Consider the following 14,798-nt stretch of genomic DNA (forward strand, 5'->3'; position numbering starts at 1 on the left):
AATAGGCTCAAGCATGTAAGTGTGAGTACGGTTTCCTCTCTTAGCGAAGAACATGGTTTTGTAGTTGGGGGCAATATAGGTGGTGTAATGTATGAAGCGTGACCCACCGGATTTCTCCCAAGCCGTAATACATTGGCGTTGTAGAAAAGCTTCATTCACTTGAGAGTCAATTGAAGCATCATGTAGCAAGTGTAATGCATCCCATCTCCCAAACCACTTCTTTATGTCTTGCATCCATCCCGTGCTCAAGATCTTGCTTTTATGCGTCTTTTGAACTTTTTTGCTTGCTTCCCATGCAATTGTAGGAAGTCGATGTGAGGGGTTTTGACGCATCTTTATCATGTACTCCACAACCCTTTCCATGCCCATAACCTCAATTGGAAGAGATCCCGACTCAAGAAGTAGGAGCATATATGGTGTTTGTGTCTTAACTTGGAGAAAGTTTGTAAGAAAATGCTTTTGGACATTCTCAAACTCTTTCCAAGTAGACTTTGAGATACTCCCGCCCCACACTTCAACTCCATAAAGAAGAACCGGTGTCACCAATGCATCAAAAAGATACTTCTTGAGAACCCAACACTTGATGTTTCCCGCATTACACATGTTCTCAAATGCATAATATGCTCTCTTTCCCGCTTCCAAACGACGCATAGCACATTCATGCCACTTGTGATTGGATGGAACCTCAAGGCCAAGGTACTTAAAGCTCTCAACAACTTCAAGTGTCTCGTTGTTGTACACAATGCATGGCTTCTCCTTATGGTTGGTTTTCACAAGCATAACCTTTGTTTTGGATTCATTTACAATCAGCCCACTATACAAGCAAAAGTTCTCAAGGACAACCATAAGCTTTTGTGCATCTTCTAAAGTGTGTGCTAGAAGCACTACATCATCCGCATACAACAAAAGCATGATTACCGCATTGCAAATAGTGACCTCTTCAATGCCTTCTTCTTGCATAAAGTCAAGTACCATTTGTTCCAATTGATCGATGCATAGACCAAAGAGAGTTGGTGACAATGGACATCCTTGTTTAACCCCAATAGTGCTTACAATTTTTTTTGAAATTTCTCTTCCCATGCGCAATTGACAAATCACCTTCTCATAGATTCGAGAAACCGCAAGCATAAACTCACTTGGCACTTGGAGTTCTTCCATCCTTCTCCACAAATTGTTATGTGGAATCATATCAAAGGCTTTCTTAAAGTCCACAAAACAATAATACAATCGCTTGCCTTTCAACCGACTTTCCTCCATGAGAACACGAAGAGTGACAAGATGATCAATGGTGCTATGGCATCGACGAAAACCCGCTTGTCCCTTTGCACGCTTGTCATTCTCTTCAGCCCAATCCCTCAATTTCATCTCCATTATGCACCCAAACAACTTTGCCATAAGAGACCCAATCATTATAGTCCGGTAGTTGCTTACATTCTTTACATCCCCTCCTTTATGCAAAGGCTTAACCCAATTAGTACTCCAATCATAAGGCATACCATGTTGAAGTGCAAGGTTGAACATATCACACATCCACTCATGGGTAAAATCTCCCGTCCATTTGATCATCTCCGGCTTGATACCTTGAAGATCTCCCGCTTTGCGAGTGGCTAACTTTTCAAGCCCACCGCATACATCCTCAATAGTAAAAAAAGACGGCATACATGGGAGTGAACCATAAAATGGTATTTTTTCAGTATTTTCTTGCTCATATAATTGCCTACAATGTGTGTACATATCCACTAGACTCAAGTTACCAAAATTCTCAACCCGCTTGCCTCTCAAGTTTGTCCAAAATCTTCCACATGCATGTGCCTTTTCTTGGACTTGAAATTCTTGTTGCTTTACTTCCCATCTTCTTCTCTTCTTTTGAATCAATGCCTTGTATGTATGCAAATGACTTTGATAGTTGTCTTTGTCCATAGTTGCATCAAGCTTTATCAAGGACTTTCGAGCATCTTGACATTCTTTATCAAACCACCTTTTGCGTGATCTATCTTTGTTGATACCATGGAGATGCTTTATGGCAAAGCATTCTTCCGCACAAGAACAAATAGCTTTCTTGAAAGCTTCCCATTTAGTTTCCAATGGTGCATCACATTGAAGCTTTGTCATCCATAATTTTTTCTCAACCATTTCAATGTACATTGGTGCCCGTTTGAAATCCATACATAGTGATAACTTCTCTTTCCTTTGGCTGAGATTATCATGCTTAGTTGCTTCTCCACATGAAAGGTCAATACATAAGGTGCGATGGTCGGATTCCGGGGTCCATTGACCAAACATAAAACTCTTTATGCGATACATGATGGCTTCAGAGAGTAGCATATAGTCAATCACACTATCCCCATTATGTCTTCTACATGTAAATCCATTGGTTCCACTCCACAAAGATACACCATTGGCAATGAGCATACCCGTGCTATTACACATGTGTAAAAGTAACTTTCCATAGTGATCCGGCTCTTTCTCATCCATTGAAGTACGATCATACAAGTGAACTTCCTCCAACTCCCTTGAAATGTATGGCATATCAAATTGTTGAGTATCATGTTGCAATGTTTTTGTGCGAGCATGATATCCCCAAATACAATAACATCACCTTCACCTTTGAAATAAGCAATGTCCTCTTCCAAATCAGAAAATGGTTGATCTCTATCTATGCAAGCATAAAAGGGAGAATCATGATGAGGAATGTAGCAACCGGCTACAAAAATGGGTGCTCTTTTTGGTGTCATAATTATCAGCCATACATAACGTTTGTACTTGTCATCTTTCACAATTGATACAAAATCTTCCAATCCTTTCTTAACCATACATGCTAACCCTCCTTGTCCTCTTCGTTGCTTGAGATTCTTTGACCACATCAATGAATGTACATTGTAATCCTCCAAGCCGTTAATCTTTTGTGTATCATGCTCCCAAGTTTCAACAAGAAGTACAACATCGTCTTTGCTTGTTAGTTCATCAATGCCAACCCCCGCATTCCATGGGTATCCATTACAATTCCAAAAGCATATTTTCAATTGTAACTCGGTCTCATAGGTCACGCATCCCTATTTGCTTGAGAGACTTGCCTCCTCCTTGGGCACATTTTCTTCATGAGAGATCTCCTTGTTTTTATTATTCTTTTTCTCATATGCCTTGCGACGCATATTTTGTTGCTTAATAGTGAGATCTTCACATACAAAACATTTTGTATCCCTCAAATAGATCCAACTATTATCAAGGATAATCTTTCGCTTGGTCTCATCCGGCATGGTGCATACAATTGCCCGTTCTCCCGAGCGAGGAGCTCCTTGCTTCCCCACTCTATGTGCTCCATAGACCATAACTCCGGACATGCCAAAGTGGGTTTTGAAGAAATCTTCAATAACAATGGCAAGAGAAGGAGGTGTCTCTAACTTCTCTTCGGGAATTCCACGAATAACAATGTTCTTGGAACGTCGCTCCCGTTCCTTCAACTCCTCCACATCCACATTCTCAACATTCTTTGTTGGAACCATAGCTTGCATGAGTGAGGAATTAGAAACCACATTGCTACCACACATTAGAGAGATAAATGAGAGAAAATATGAAATGAAATGTTATATTAAGATTTAGGGTTAGGTTAGATTTAAAATTACATTAGATTAAGATCTAAGATTAAGTTAGATTACATTTAACTTATATTTAAAATTTATGCTAAATTTAAAATTAGGTTAGACTTAAGATTATGTTAAGATTTGAATTAGATTTAAGATTAGATTAGATTTAGGTTTATGTTGAGTTTAAGATTATGTTAGATTTAAAATTAGGGCAAATATTTAAGATTAGCTAGGTTAGATTTAAATTAGACTACATTTAAGTTTAGGATTTAAGATTGGATTAGATTTATGTTTATGTTGATCGAGTTTAAGATTATATTAGATTTAGATTTAAGATTAATACAAGATTTAAGATTAGATTAGATTTATATTTAAGTTAGATCACATTTAGGTTTAGGTTAGATTAGATTAGATTTAGATTTATGTTGAGTTTGAGATTAGGTTAGATCTAGATTTATGTTAGATTAGATTTAGGCTAGATTTTAGGGCATGTCAATGAAGGCTTTGCCCAAAGAGCAAATACTAGGTATGCAACAATATGTATATTCCCATATGAATGTGACACCTATTAACTCACCCACTAACCATGTTCAATTAGCTCAGAATCACCATATGTTCAATTAGGTTAGATCTAAGATTATATTTTGGATTTATTTTCTATATTAAAGTCTACCTTCGGGATTACAGAAGAAAATTAGAGTTAGGCGAACAGTGATCCCTCTCTGCCTCCCTACGGATGCGACCTTAAGTTGGAAAGCTTTCAACGACATGATACTCACATTGGAAGCCAACATGTAATGTGCTAAGTAATCCCTCGAACAAGGATCTGTTGTGAAGAGATGCTAAGATGCTGTGAATTGCTACATCTAGAGAAGAGGCAAAGGGGTTTTTTCCACTACATGCACTGTCATGTAGACGTGGGTGTGTAGATTTCTTGTACCCACAAATATAGGCATTGACCAATAAAAACGAGATTATAACCCGGTGGTTCTGATCTCCGTGCACCTCCAGACCGAGGTGTGCGAGGATCGGACATGACTAGAGAATGTGAGGTAGTTTACAATGTGAACAGAGAGAGAGAGAGAGAGAGAGAGAGAGAGAGAGAGAGAGAGAGAGAGAGAGAGAGAGAGAGAGAGAGAGAGAGAGAGAGAGAGATAAAAGACGGAGGATGCCAATAGAAGATTAAATTTATGTCCAGGTTAAAAGATTTTTACATTCATTATGAGTAGTGACGATGATGTGGGTTAATCAAACCGCATGTTGAATAAATCACAAAACTCCTCACATGAGGAGGGCAAGAGAGTCGAGAGAAGTGAGTGGAGGATCGAACAACTTTACAAAAGTAAGCAACTAGAGCCATGAGAGGAAGTGAAAAGCTTTTTAAATCTCTCTATTACATAAGGGAGCAAGAGCCAAGAGATGGTGTATCTTGGTGAGAGTAAGGGTTATGGTAGTAGAAGCCATGGATAGCGGTTATAGTGATAGTTAATAGCATAAGGGTTATAGTAGTAGGGTTGAAGTGCACCTCGCTCAAGGGGTGGTGGTGGGTCCTCCACCCAATAGTTTGCACCCTTGCATGTGTATAACGCTCTTTTGATTTTGCGCTCACATCCTGGGCAATCCATGGCCACGTGCATCTCCAACACCTGGTTTTTTGACTACAAGATTTGATTGTGCTCTCTCTCTCTCTCTATCTCTCTCTCTCTCTCTCCTTCCTTGCCCATGAAGGCAGGAAATATGCCTGTGAAGGCAAGCTACCTTATCAACTACTCTAGGCCCCTCTCTCTCTCTCTCTCTCTCTCTCTCTCTCTCTCTCTCTCATACACACACACACACACACACACACACTGGATTAGTTAGCATTATAGCGGTCTCTCTCTTTCTCTCTCTCTCTTTCTATCTCTCTCTCTCTCTCTCTCTCTCTCTCTCTCTCTCTCTCTCTCTCTCTCAAATATGCATGCACATACACATAACAAAAATGCCGATTTGCAGCAACACAGGTACACTAGGCAAGCTGCAATAGGTTTGTGCAACCCATTTCGCCCGGACGCTCTCTCTTTCTCTCTCTCTCTCTCTCTCTCTCTCTCTCTGTCTCTCTCACATACATACACACACACACACATACACACACACACACATATGCACACACACACACACATAAGATGAAAATTCTGAGTTATCGACTTGCCTCTTCCATCACTCAAGTTGAATAGAAGAAGAACACGTTCTGTTGCTGCCTAGCCTTTGAACATTCCAAAGCTACAAGCACCTTCAAGCTCTACATAAAAAAAGAGAGAGATGGTTGGGCTTCTTGTAGGCTTAGCTTTCCTTGCAAGATCAATCATTCACTGCTATGAAGAGATGTTAAAACGCTATGAGTTGCTACATCTAGAGAAGAGGCAAAGGGGTTTTGTCCACTACAATGCACTATCATGTAGACGTGGGTGTATAGATTTTTCGTACCCACAAATATAGGCATCGACCAATAAAGACGAGATTATAAGCCGGTGGTTCTGATCTCCGTGTACCTCTAGACCGAGGTGTGTGGAGATTGGACATGACTAGAGAATGTGAGGTAGTTTACGATGTGAACAAAGAGAGAGAGAGAGAGAGAGAGAGAGAGAGAGAGAGAGAGAGAGAGAGAGAGAAGACAGAGGATGCCAATAATTAAAAAAATTTATGTCCAAGTTATAAAGTTTTTACATTCATTATGAGTAGTGACGAGGATGTGGGGCCGTCCAAACGAAACACCTATCTCTCAACAAGGATCTTATGTTCTTGTAATCAATACAAGTATGTTGTGCGACAAGACGCGTTTATTTGCAGCACTATCGTAAATTTGAAGAGTTTGATCCATCTATTATCAAGTTTTTGCTAATTATAACTCATCGGACTCTGACATTGGCCAAAAGGCAGCAATCTTGCAACCCAATAGACGTGTTCGCAGGTGCTTTGGTCAAGTAGCATACGTGAGGCCACAAGATGTAGCCTCTGACAGCTCGAAGGATGATCATGCAGACCACATTTCCAACGAGGCAATGTTTGAGCCCGAGATCGATGAAATGATTGAGATGATGATGGATTCAGAAAGGCTTATCTATGATGATATGAAAAGTGAAGCCGATATGCCATTGTATGATGGAGCACGTGTGCCTAGATTGAAGACACTCCTGGTTCCTCTCAACATGTAGGCAAAGTTTGGATGGAGTGACACTAGAGTCACAACGCTTTTTAGGTGATCTATTACAATGTGTTTACTTCAAGAAAAAACTCTAGATATGTAATGATCTGATAGATTACTTACACAAGTGTACCACATTTTTTTTGATGTGTAGATTGCTCAAAGAGCACATACTGCCGGCTGATAATGTGATGCCAAATTCCAGAAAGGAAGCAAGAAAGATCTTGCGAAACTTGGGGATGGATTACAATTCAATTCACGCTTGTCCTAACGACTGCATTCTTTTCAAAGGGGAATACATAGACATGGAGAAGTGTCCAAAATGTGATTCCGAGAGATATCGAGTAGATCTCCACGGAACAAAAATTCCACAAAAGGTTTTGCAGCATTTTCCTCTGCTTACTCGCATCAAGCATTTCTTCGAATGTAAGTCCATGGCCGCCCTAGCATCATGGCACGAGGAGAATAGATCTTCCGATGGTGTGTTACGGATTCCTGCAGATTGCGCAGCCTGGAAACATATAGACGATACATGTTCGGGAAGCTCAAAATTTGCGCATAGACGTGGCTATTGATTGCATAAATTCATTTGGTCAGAGATCAACATCTTACAATGTATATCCCATTGTCATCGTCGTCAACTACAACATTGTCCCGTGGTTGACTATTGATTGCATAAATTCATTTGGTCAGAGAGCAACATCTTACAGTGTATATCCCATTGTCATCATCGTCAACTACAACATTGTCCCGTGGTTGACTACCAAGAAGGGGCACCTGTGGCTAACCTTGATTGTGTCGAGGCGGTATAAAGTGAAGAATATGGATGTGCTTTCTGCTTCACCTTTTTGCTCTTTATCTTTGCTAGATAGATCATGTCTTCATAGGTATCGGCACCATCTTCGACCTTTTCTCTAATCCTCGGATGCAAGCACTCTAACAACTTTGACAGCTTCAAAGATTGATTGTTTTTGACCCCAGTAGCAATCTCTAATTGTTTCCAACAAGCCTCAAAACTGCTCAATGAAAATAGAGAAATCTTTACTTACATCTTGGTGTACCGTCTTCAGCCTTGCACTAGCATTTTCCGCCGTAATCACCTCTCGAAACCGCTCCAAAAACTGACTCTGCACCCTTTGCCATGACTCTCGATCACTGCTCTTTAGACCATCAAACCACACCTTGGCTCGTCCTCGCATCAACAACGGCACCGTCTGTAACCTTTTTGAATCCGTCAACATACGCATCGATAGCAGCCATAATTCAAATCTGCTAACCAATCCTCGGGATCTTCGACGCCTGTAAATATTTGGCCAAAACCTGGCTCCACCATCTCTGTCAGCTTCAACCTTGACCATTAAACATCTCGACCGTGAGCCAACTGCTTTGTCGGCAAAAAAACACCACTTTCAACCACAAATTGGAGCATCAGATAGCTCCTCAGTTTGGGCACCAGAAGATGGAGAGGGGGAAAGGGGGACACACCCAACACACAACACAATGCCTCACTATAGCCCTGGGTATACACAACGCCCCAATCCACTAGAGTTCACCTTCAAAACTCAACACTACCCGCAAACAAACCACCGCTTTCACACAACCATACGCACATAAGCCTTGCAATGCACTAGACAGACTCAATCACTCCGCTTTGCTCAATTCACAGCCTTCCACACTCATACAACCTCTCTCTATCTCTCTTTGCACGACAAACCTCGGGGGGCACACACGCCTACACACACCCGGAAACACATGCACACAAGCTGAGAAGAGAAGGAGGAAGGGGGAATGACGCCTAGAAACAGTAGCAAATAGTCCTCTAGCATATGCAATACCATATACAACCAACATACTGCCGGCATCAACCTCGGCAACAACCAAAACAATGGCTCAAAGGCCTTGGCAAAAAACCTCCTGCCAAAAAAGCAAACCTTCCCAAGACAACCTTGGTCAAAAGACCCTCTTTGGCCAAAAAGACCCTAAAAAATGAACAAAAACCTCCTTTTATAGGGGTGTGCCTAGGATTCCCAAAAAAGAAAAATGTGGTGTGCTTCCATGTCGTGCACTCCATTTGGAGCTTCTTTTAGAATTCTTATGCATTGCCAACACTTGGCCTAGATTATTTTGGAAAGCTTTGTATGGTGTGCACACTTGTCCTTTGCACCTTCCACTTTGGCCGGCCGGATTTCCCACTTCTTGGCCTTTGAGTATGTTTGGCCTTGCACTTCAACTGCTTGTCGGCACCTCCTTCGTGGGACCCCTCCCCTTCTAGGCAGTAGTAGCGATGTCGCTATTGAGGGGGGGGGGGGGGGGGGGGGGGGGGGGGGGCTTCCCCCCAAAAAAGTTTTGCCGCTTACGGGCGCGGGCATAGCCTCTTAACCACTACCACGTGCGGCCCGCCACCGCCGCCCAGCCTCGCCCAAAATCACCGTCGACAGCCAAACCGCGCCGCGCGCAGCGTCGACCCACAGACGCCATAGCTAGGGGGAGGGGAGCTCCCTTCACACCTCTTGTGTGCTTATGGAGAGACCACGGCCCTACCTTTATACCCCGTCTCATCGGCTACTCACCTCGAATGTGGGATCTGTACCCCGGCCACGTGGCGGCTCTACAGAGCCCCAAGCCTCAAGGCTTTGAAAAATCCCTTCGTTTTTTAACAAAAAACTTTGTTTTCTGGCTGCCTTTGCCAGGTTCCCATTCTCTGCTCCCACCTCCTGTTACCAAGCCGCAAACACCAACCAAAAATCCATCTTCCCGGCTACAATCACACTCTCTGTACCTGCACTTTGACTTCTCGGCATCCTCGAATCTAGGCCTTCAAAAATGGAAAAAATCATCTGCAAACAATTTTGGGCAAAGGTACCCCAGCTTCCGACTTCCATAACTTCTTGCTCCGGACTCCGTTTGGCATGCAGTCTCTTCCTGCTAGCTCTGTATGGTGCACATTGTGCTCTAGAACTTCGTCGGTACTCAAAAGACTCCAGATGGCATGTTCTCCAATGCGGTCAAGTGGGCTCAGACCCGACCCCCGGAAAAACTTCAACTGACCATATCTTGCAAACCATAGCTCCGATCCGTAATCCGAAAAGACGGGTAGGCTCCATAAATCGAGCTCTACACATCTATACCTCAAGTTCCACTTGGATCAGCTGTCCCCAGCTGCCCTGTCCGGCAAGAATCTGCAAATCACCAAAACTTCAACTTTCAATAACTTGGGCTCCGTAGCTCGGTTTGATGAGCCGTCTAGACCTGTTCCTTCAGCACTTCAAGCTCTTCACTCTTGGACCCAAAGGCTGCACTTTGCATCTCCTTCACCTGCTATCCCAATTAGCCCATTATGGAGCATTCCCTGGCCTATAAGCCGCATCATGCATACACTTCCGCTGCCACCTGCCATCCCATGAATTTCCTAGCTGCTCCAGTCCTTTGCCATGCTTCTGCTTGCGTGCACACACCTGTCCATGCCACCTTCTAGAGCCGACACACTTTGGCTGCACCAACGTGTTTTGCAATTTATTTTACTGGTGGCCATTGAGGGATGTTTGTCTCCTAACATCCGTAACACAATCTACAAACTTGCGAAGTTGGTGCAATGGATCTCACTAAAGAAGATCAATGTAGACTCCATACCATTTGCCAAACTAAATGTTGCGGAGGTTGTGTGCATGTTTGAGAAACACTTTCCTACTACCATGCTAACCATTCACGTGCATCTTCTTGTTCACATAGTTGATGAGGTGGTAATAGCTGGCACAATACATTCCAGATGGATGTTCTTTTTTGAACGTTTTATGAAAACGCTCAAGGGATATGTGCATTAGAAGGCACGTCCGATGGTAGCATGGAAGAAGGTTGGCTAGTATCAGAGTCCCCAGTTTACATTGGAGAGTGGCTAGACGGATTTGATAAAGCCCGGGACACGCTATGGAGAACCATAGATGATAAGCGCATATCTAGGATTGTCATGTGCAATCTCGGTGTTGAGAAGAAGATAACATAAGATCTGGAGGCTAAAATCAACCGATTTTGCATGCTTCACAATCTAGTGATGCAAAAGTGGATTTCACAATACGAGGATGCAAAGTGAGAGTGACAAAGGGCACGAATCGAGTGGAGACGTGGAAGACGACCGTCGATGCATTATCCGACGGGTCTGGAGAGCCTACCAACATTCATGAGCTTAAGATGGTTGCACAACCAATTGAAAAGCGCACAACAGTGCGGTGAAGAAGTGACTGAGGAGGACTGGAAGTACTCTCGGGGTTGCGCGATCAAGGTAAGTTTGCAATGTACGACTAGCGAATTTCTAGATGTTTGAACGGTCACTCATAATCTTTGTTGGTTTTAGTATAAGTCATACACAGCAGCATGGTGTAAAGGTCGACATTTAGGGTGGAACGGATAGACAAAAAGCATTTTACTCAAGATTGTGGAATCGTGGCAAAATTTGAACAGTATAGTTGACGACGGTCCTCTGATGCAGATCCTGTGGTGGAAAAACTCACTTACTTCGGCACGCTACAAGAGATTTTGAGGATCGATTATAGAGGTTTTTTTGTCGACTTGTTCGACGTACAATGGTTCAAGATAAACATGGAGGGTCGCAACGCTACTGTGCGCAGAGGAGAGTCTGGTTTCCTTGAGGTGGATTCAACGGAAAAATGAACCGACCTAAGAGACACTTTCGTACTACCTGAGCATTGTGAACAAGTAAGTATGTAAATAGTTAACATCCAATTTTAGAAGTTATGTGCTTGGAAGCTCTCATGTAAGTTATGTGGCTATGGCAAGTGATATTTCATCCTACAAAGTGTGCATCAAACTGGTGGTACGTCATAGAGGTAGCCCCTCGTAGTGCACTGACGTATGAGGGCTACCATGTACCAATCACGGTGGCATCAATGAAGGAGATCGGAGATCATGCTCAGTCAGAAGTTGCTGAGGTGGTGCCAAACGAGCATCAAGCTGCTACTCTCTATGGGGTGTATGCAGAGGACCTACAAAATGAAACGGAGGACATCTGCCTAAACGGAGAGCTCTATATAGACATAGGGAGTTATGCTGAGCTATGCAAGGATGAGAGAGAGACCTCTTAAAGCTATAAACATTGTATTTGAATAATTTTGCTCCGTTTTCTAATATATATTGTATTCATGTCACTTTTTGTCCATTGATGTCTATATGCTATACTTGAAAATTTTAAATTGTGTTTGATCGTCATTGCTTCCACTCCAAGTATGCTCCAGGTATGTTCTCACAAGCATAGACACTCCTTGATGTGTCGTGAAAGTCTGATACGCCGACGCAGCAATGTGCTCCGAGTGAGATGGAGAGTGAGGCTACAATCGCAAAGGAGGTGATCTATCCCTGCTCATAGATGCTGCATCTATGAGGTGAGACGGATCACCTCCTTTGTGATTGCAGCCTCGGTCTCCATCGCACTACGAGTTTTATCCTTTTACAAGATACGTAGAATGCACCACGGGAGACAAATTCACAAGAACTTCATAGGAATCTCTCTACACATGAATCCCTTCCCCTTTATGAGTCCTTCCTCTCTCTCTCTCTCTCTCTATATATATATATATATATATATCTATATATATATATATATATATATATAAATATATATATACACACACACACACACACACACACACACACACAAGAATCCCTCTCTTTATTATCTATAGTATAGATTATAACTTGTCCATGTTTTCTTCTCCATTCAATATTAAGATTAAATGTTCGTGTGTTTAATGCAAGTATGGATGATGATGAGTTTCTTTCTTCTTTGTCACCCCAGCAGAGGAGGTGGTACGAGGAGCATCATCGCTTTGGAGCACCATCACGTCGTTCCACTCCTTCAGTGTCTCCCTCTATTTCGGAGCATTCAACACGCTCCAAAGCTTCGGTGTCGACGAGACGATCTTCACACTCATCTAGGCACCGACGCTCTAGTAGTGCGGCGGTGGTTGCTGGGGGATGCCGGTGCTGATGCTTCGACACCGCCTTGTGTTTGACGAGGCTCCTTACCTTCCCCTTCTTTGCCCGTCCCCACACCAGCCAAGGCATCGCCATCTATGCCAAGTTTTGCACGGCTATCGGCCGTTCCTCGCTACACACCACTAGCTACTCCCAATCAACACTCCTCGTTTTGGTGCCCAGACTCTAGTGGAGACACCTGACATCCGTACCTCCATCAAGACGCTGCTAGAGACTCCTATCGAGACACCTAGGTTCACGCGTCACAGGCGAGAGGGCTTGCTGTGCTCTGTCGACATCAGCGACGGCATCGCCTTGGATGACGAAGGCAAGAAGGTGATCTTGCACATGCGTGCTCTTTGCTCTCAGGTGTTTAGACACTACATACTAAACACCTAGAGTGAAGTGCCAAGTGAATTAAAAGACAGAGTCATCAGCATACTGCATGACGACTTTCCCCTGTCAAGTCAGGATGAGCGCTTCAATGAAGACCTGATGAACATTCAAAAGCGCGAATACTGCAAGCACAAGCGTTCTAAAGTACAAAAAGCAATAAAGCATGGGTGGAACAGACCAGATTGGCTGGCCAAAGAAGATTGAAAGAATGCGAAGCGAGTAGCATGCGAGAATCCTAACAAGTAGAAGCAACAAAAGGAGGCAGCCAAAGCGCGAGTAGAGGTAGGGAGCTCGCACCACTTGGGGAGCGGCTGGTGGGCATCATTTGAGACCGATTTTGTAAGTGTTTGTGCATTGCTCTTTAGGTTTGGTAGTTACGTTTATTTGTACTTTTAAATTCTAACATAATGGATTCTTTGTACGTTTTGAACAATGCTCAATGATAGGATGTGACCCCACACCGTACGAGTGCGAGTATGCAAGCAGAAAGGGCTTAAACACCCTGATGGACATTCTAAGTTCTCGCGGCGGCATGGTTAGTATTTCACTTTACTCTTTTACATTTGTTGTATTTTAATGATAAGCTAAGAAAATAGATTGTTTTGTAAATTATATGTTTATACTTATAGAAAGTCTTATTGTTTTTTTTTTTGCAGAATCCGACAGATACGCCACTTGGACGCGATGAGACGTCTAATTAGAGGACGTCAGTCTAGCCTAGCTAAATAGCATTATTTTCCTTTTTTCATAGCATGTATAATGAGATGACCTGTATACGTCTTTTTGTAACTATTGGAAAACCATGTATTTTCTCAATAATGACAATGGTGTTGAAACTATTACATTTGCAAAGCTTAACAATCAAGTGATTTTGCCTATGATGTGTACAATTGTCATTGATTTACTTTCATCAATTTACTTTTGTCAGTTTTGTAGCTTTGTTCTGCAAACAATACTATGCATGATGGAGTTAATGGTTATATTGTCTTGTGGGTGACTACTTTGGGGCTTGCACTTTCTTTCAAAGGTGAATCTGGGCTTATCTTGGATTCATTTAGGTTTACTCTATTATTGAAACATTCAATATGGTTGATGGGTTGAATGCCCTTCCACCCAGAAAATTTTACTCTCAGGCGTCACTATAAGCGTCGCTATATAAGGCTCTGCAACGTCGCTATAGGAAGCCTGCAACCGTTGTGAGCGGGATGAAAACACACACAGCGCCTCTATAACGACCCGACACACACTCTTGGGAAGATACACACACACACACTATGGGGCACCACTCAGCTTACACAACACACCTGGCCGAGACAAGGAACACACCTCTGGAGTGAGAGGAGAGAGACTATCCACTTGCCCACTCCACACAAACACACACACACACCCAAAAAACTCAGCTCAAAAGAGGAGAAGCTCTGATATTTAGATACAATTGAGCTTGGGCCAACACCAATGGGGCAAATAGTTTACATAGTATTTGAGAAATACACCAGATACAACCACAAAGTTAAGCAAAGGCTTCACTCACCGGAGAAGATTACACAGAAAAACAACAGCAAAAGAGTGAGGAATTATGCAAAATGGACAGCGTCATCGCGTCCGAAATGGCCCAAAATCCCAGTCTACAATGTCAAAGTGCTCAAATCTGA

Source organism: Adiantum capillus-veneris, chromosome 12 (assembly GCF_014529385.1).
Source record: "Adiantum capillus-veneris isolate H3 chromosome 12, ASM1452938v2, whole genome shotgun sequence".
In the NCBI taxonomy this organism is placed as follows: domain Eukaryota; kingdom Viridiplantae; phylum Streptophyta; class Polypodiopsida; order Polypodiales; family Pteridaceae; genus Adiantum; species Adiantum capillus-veneris.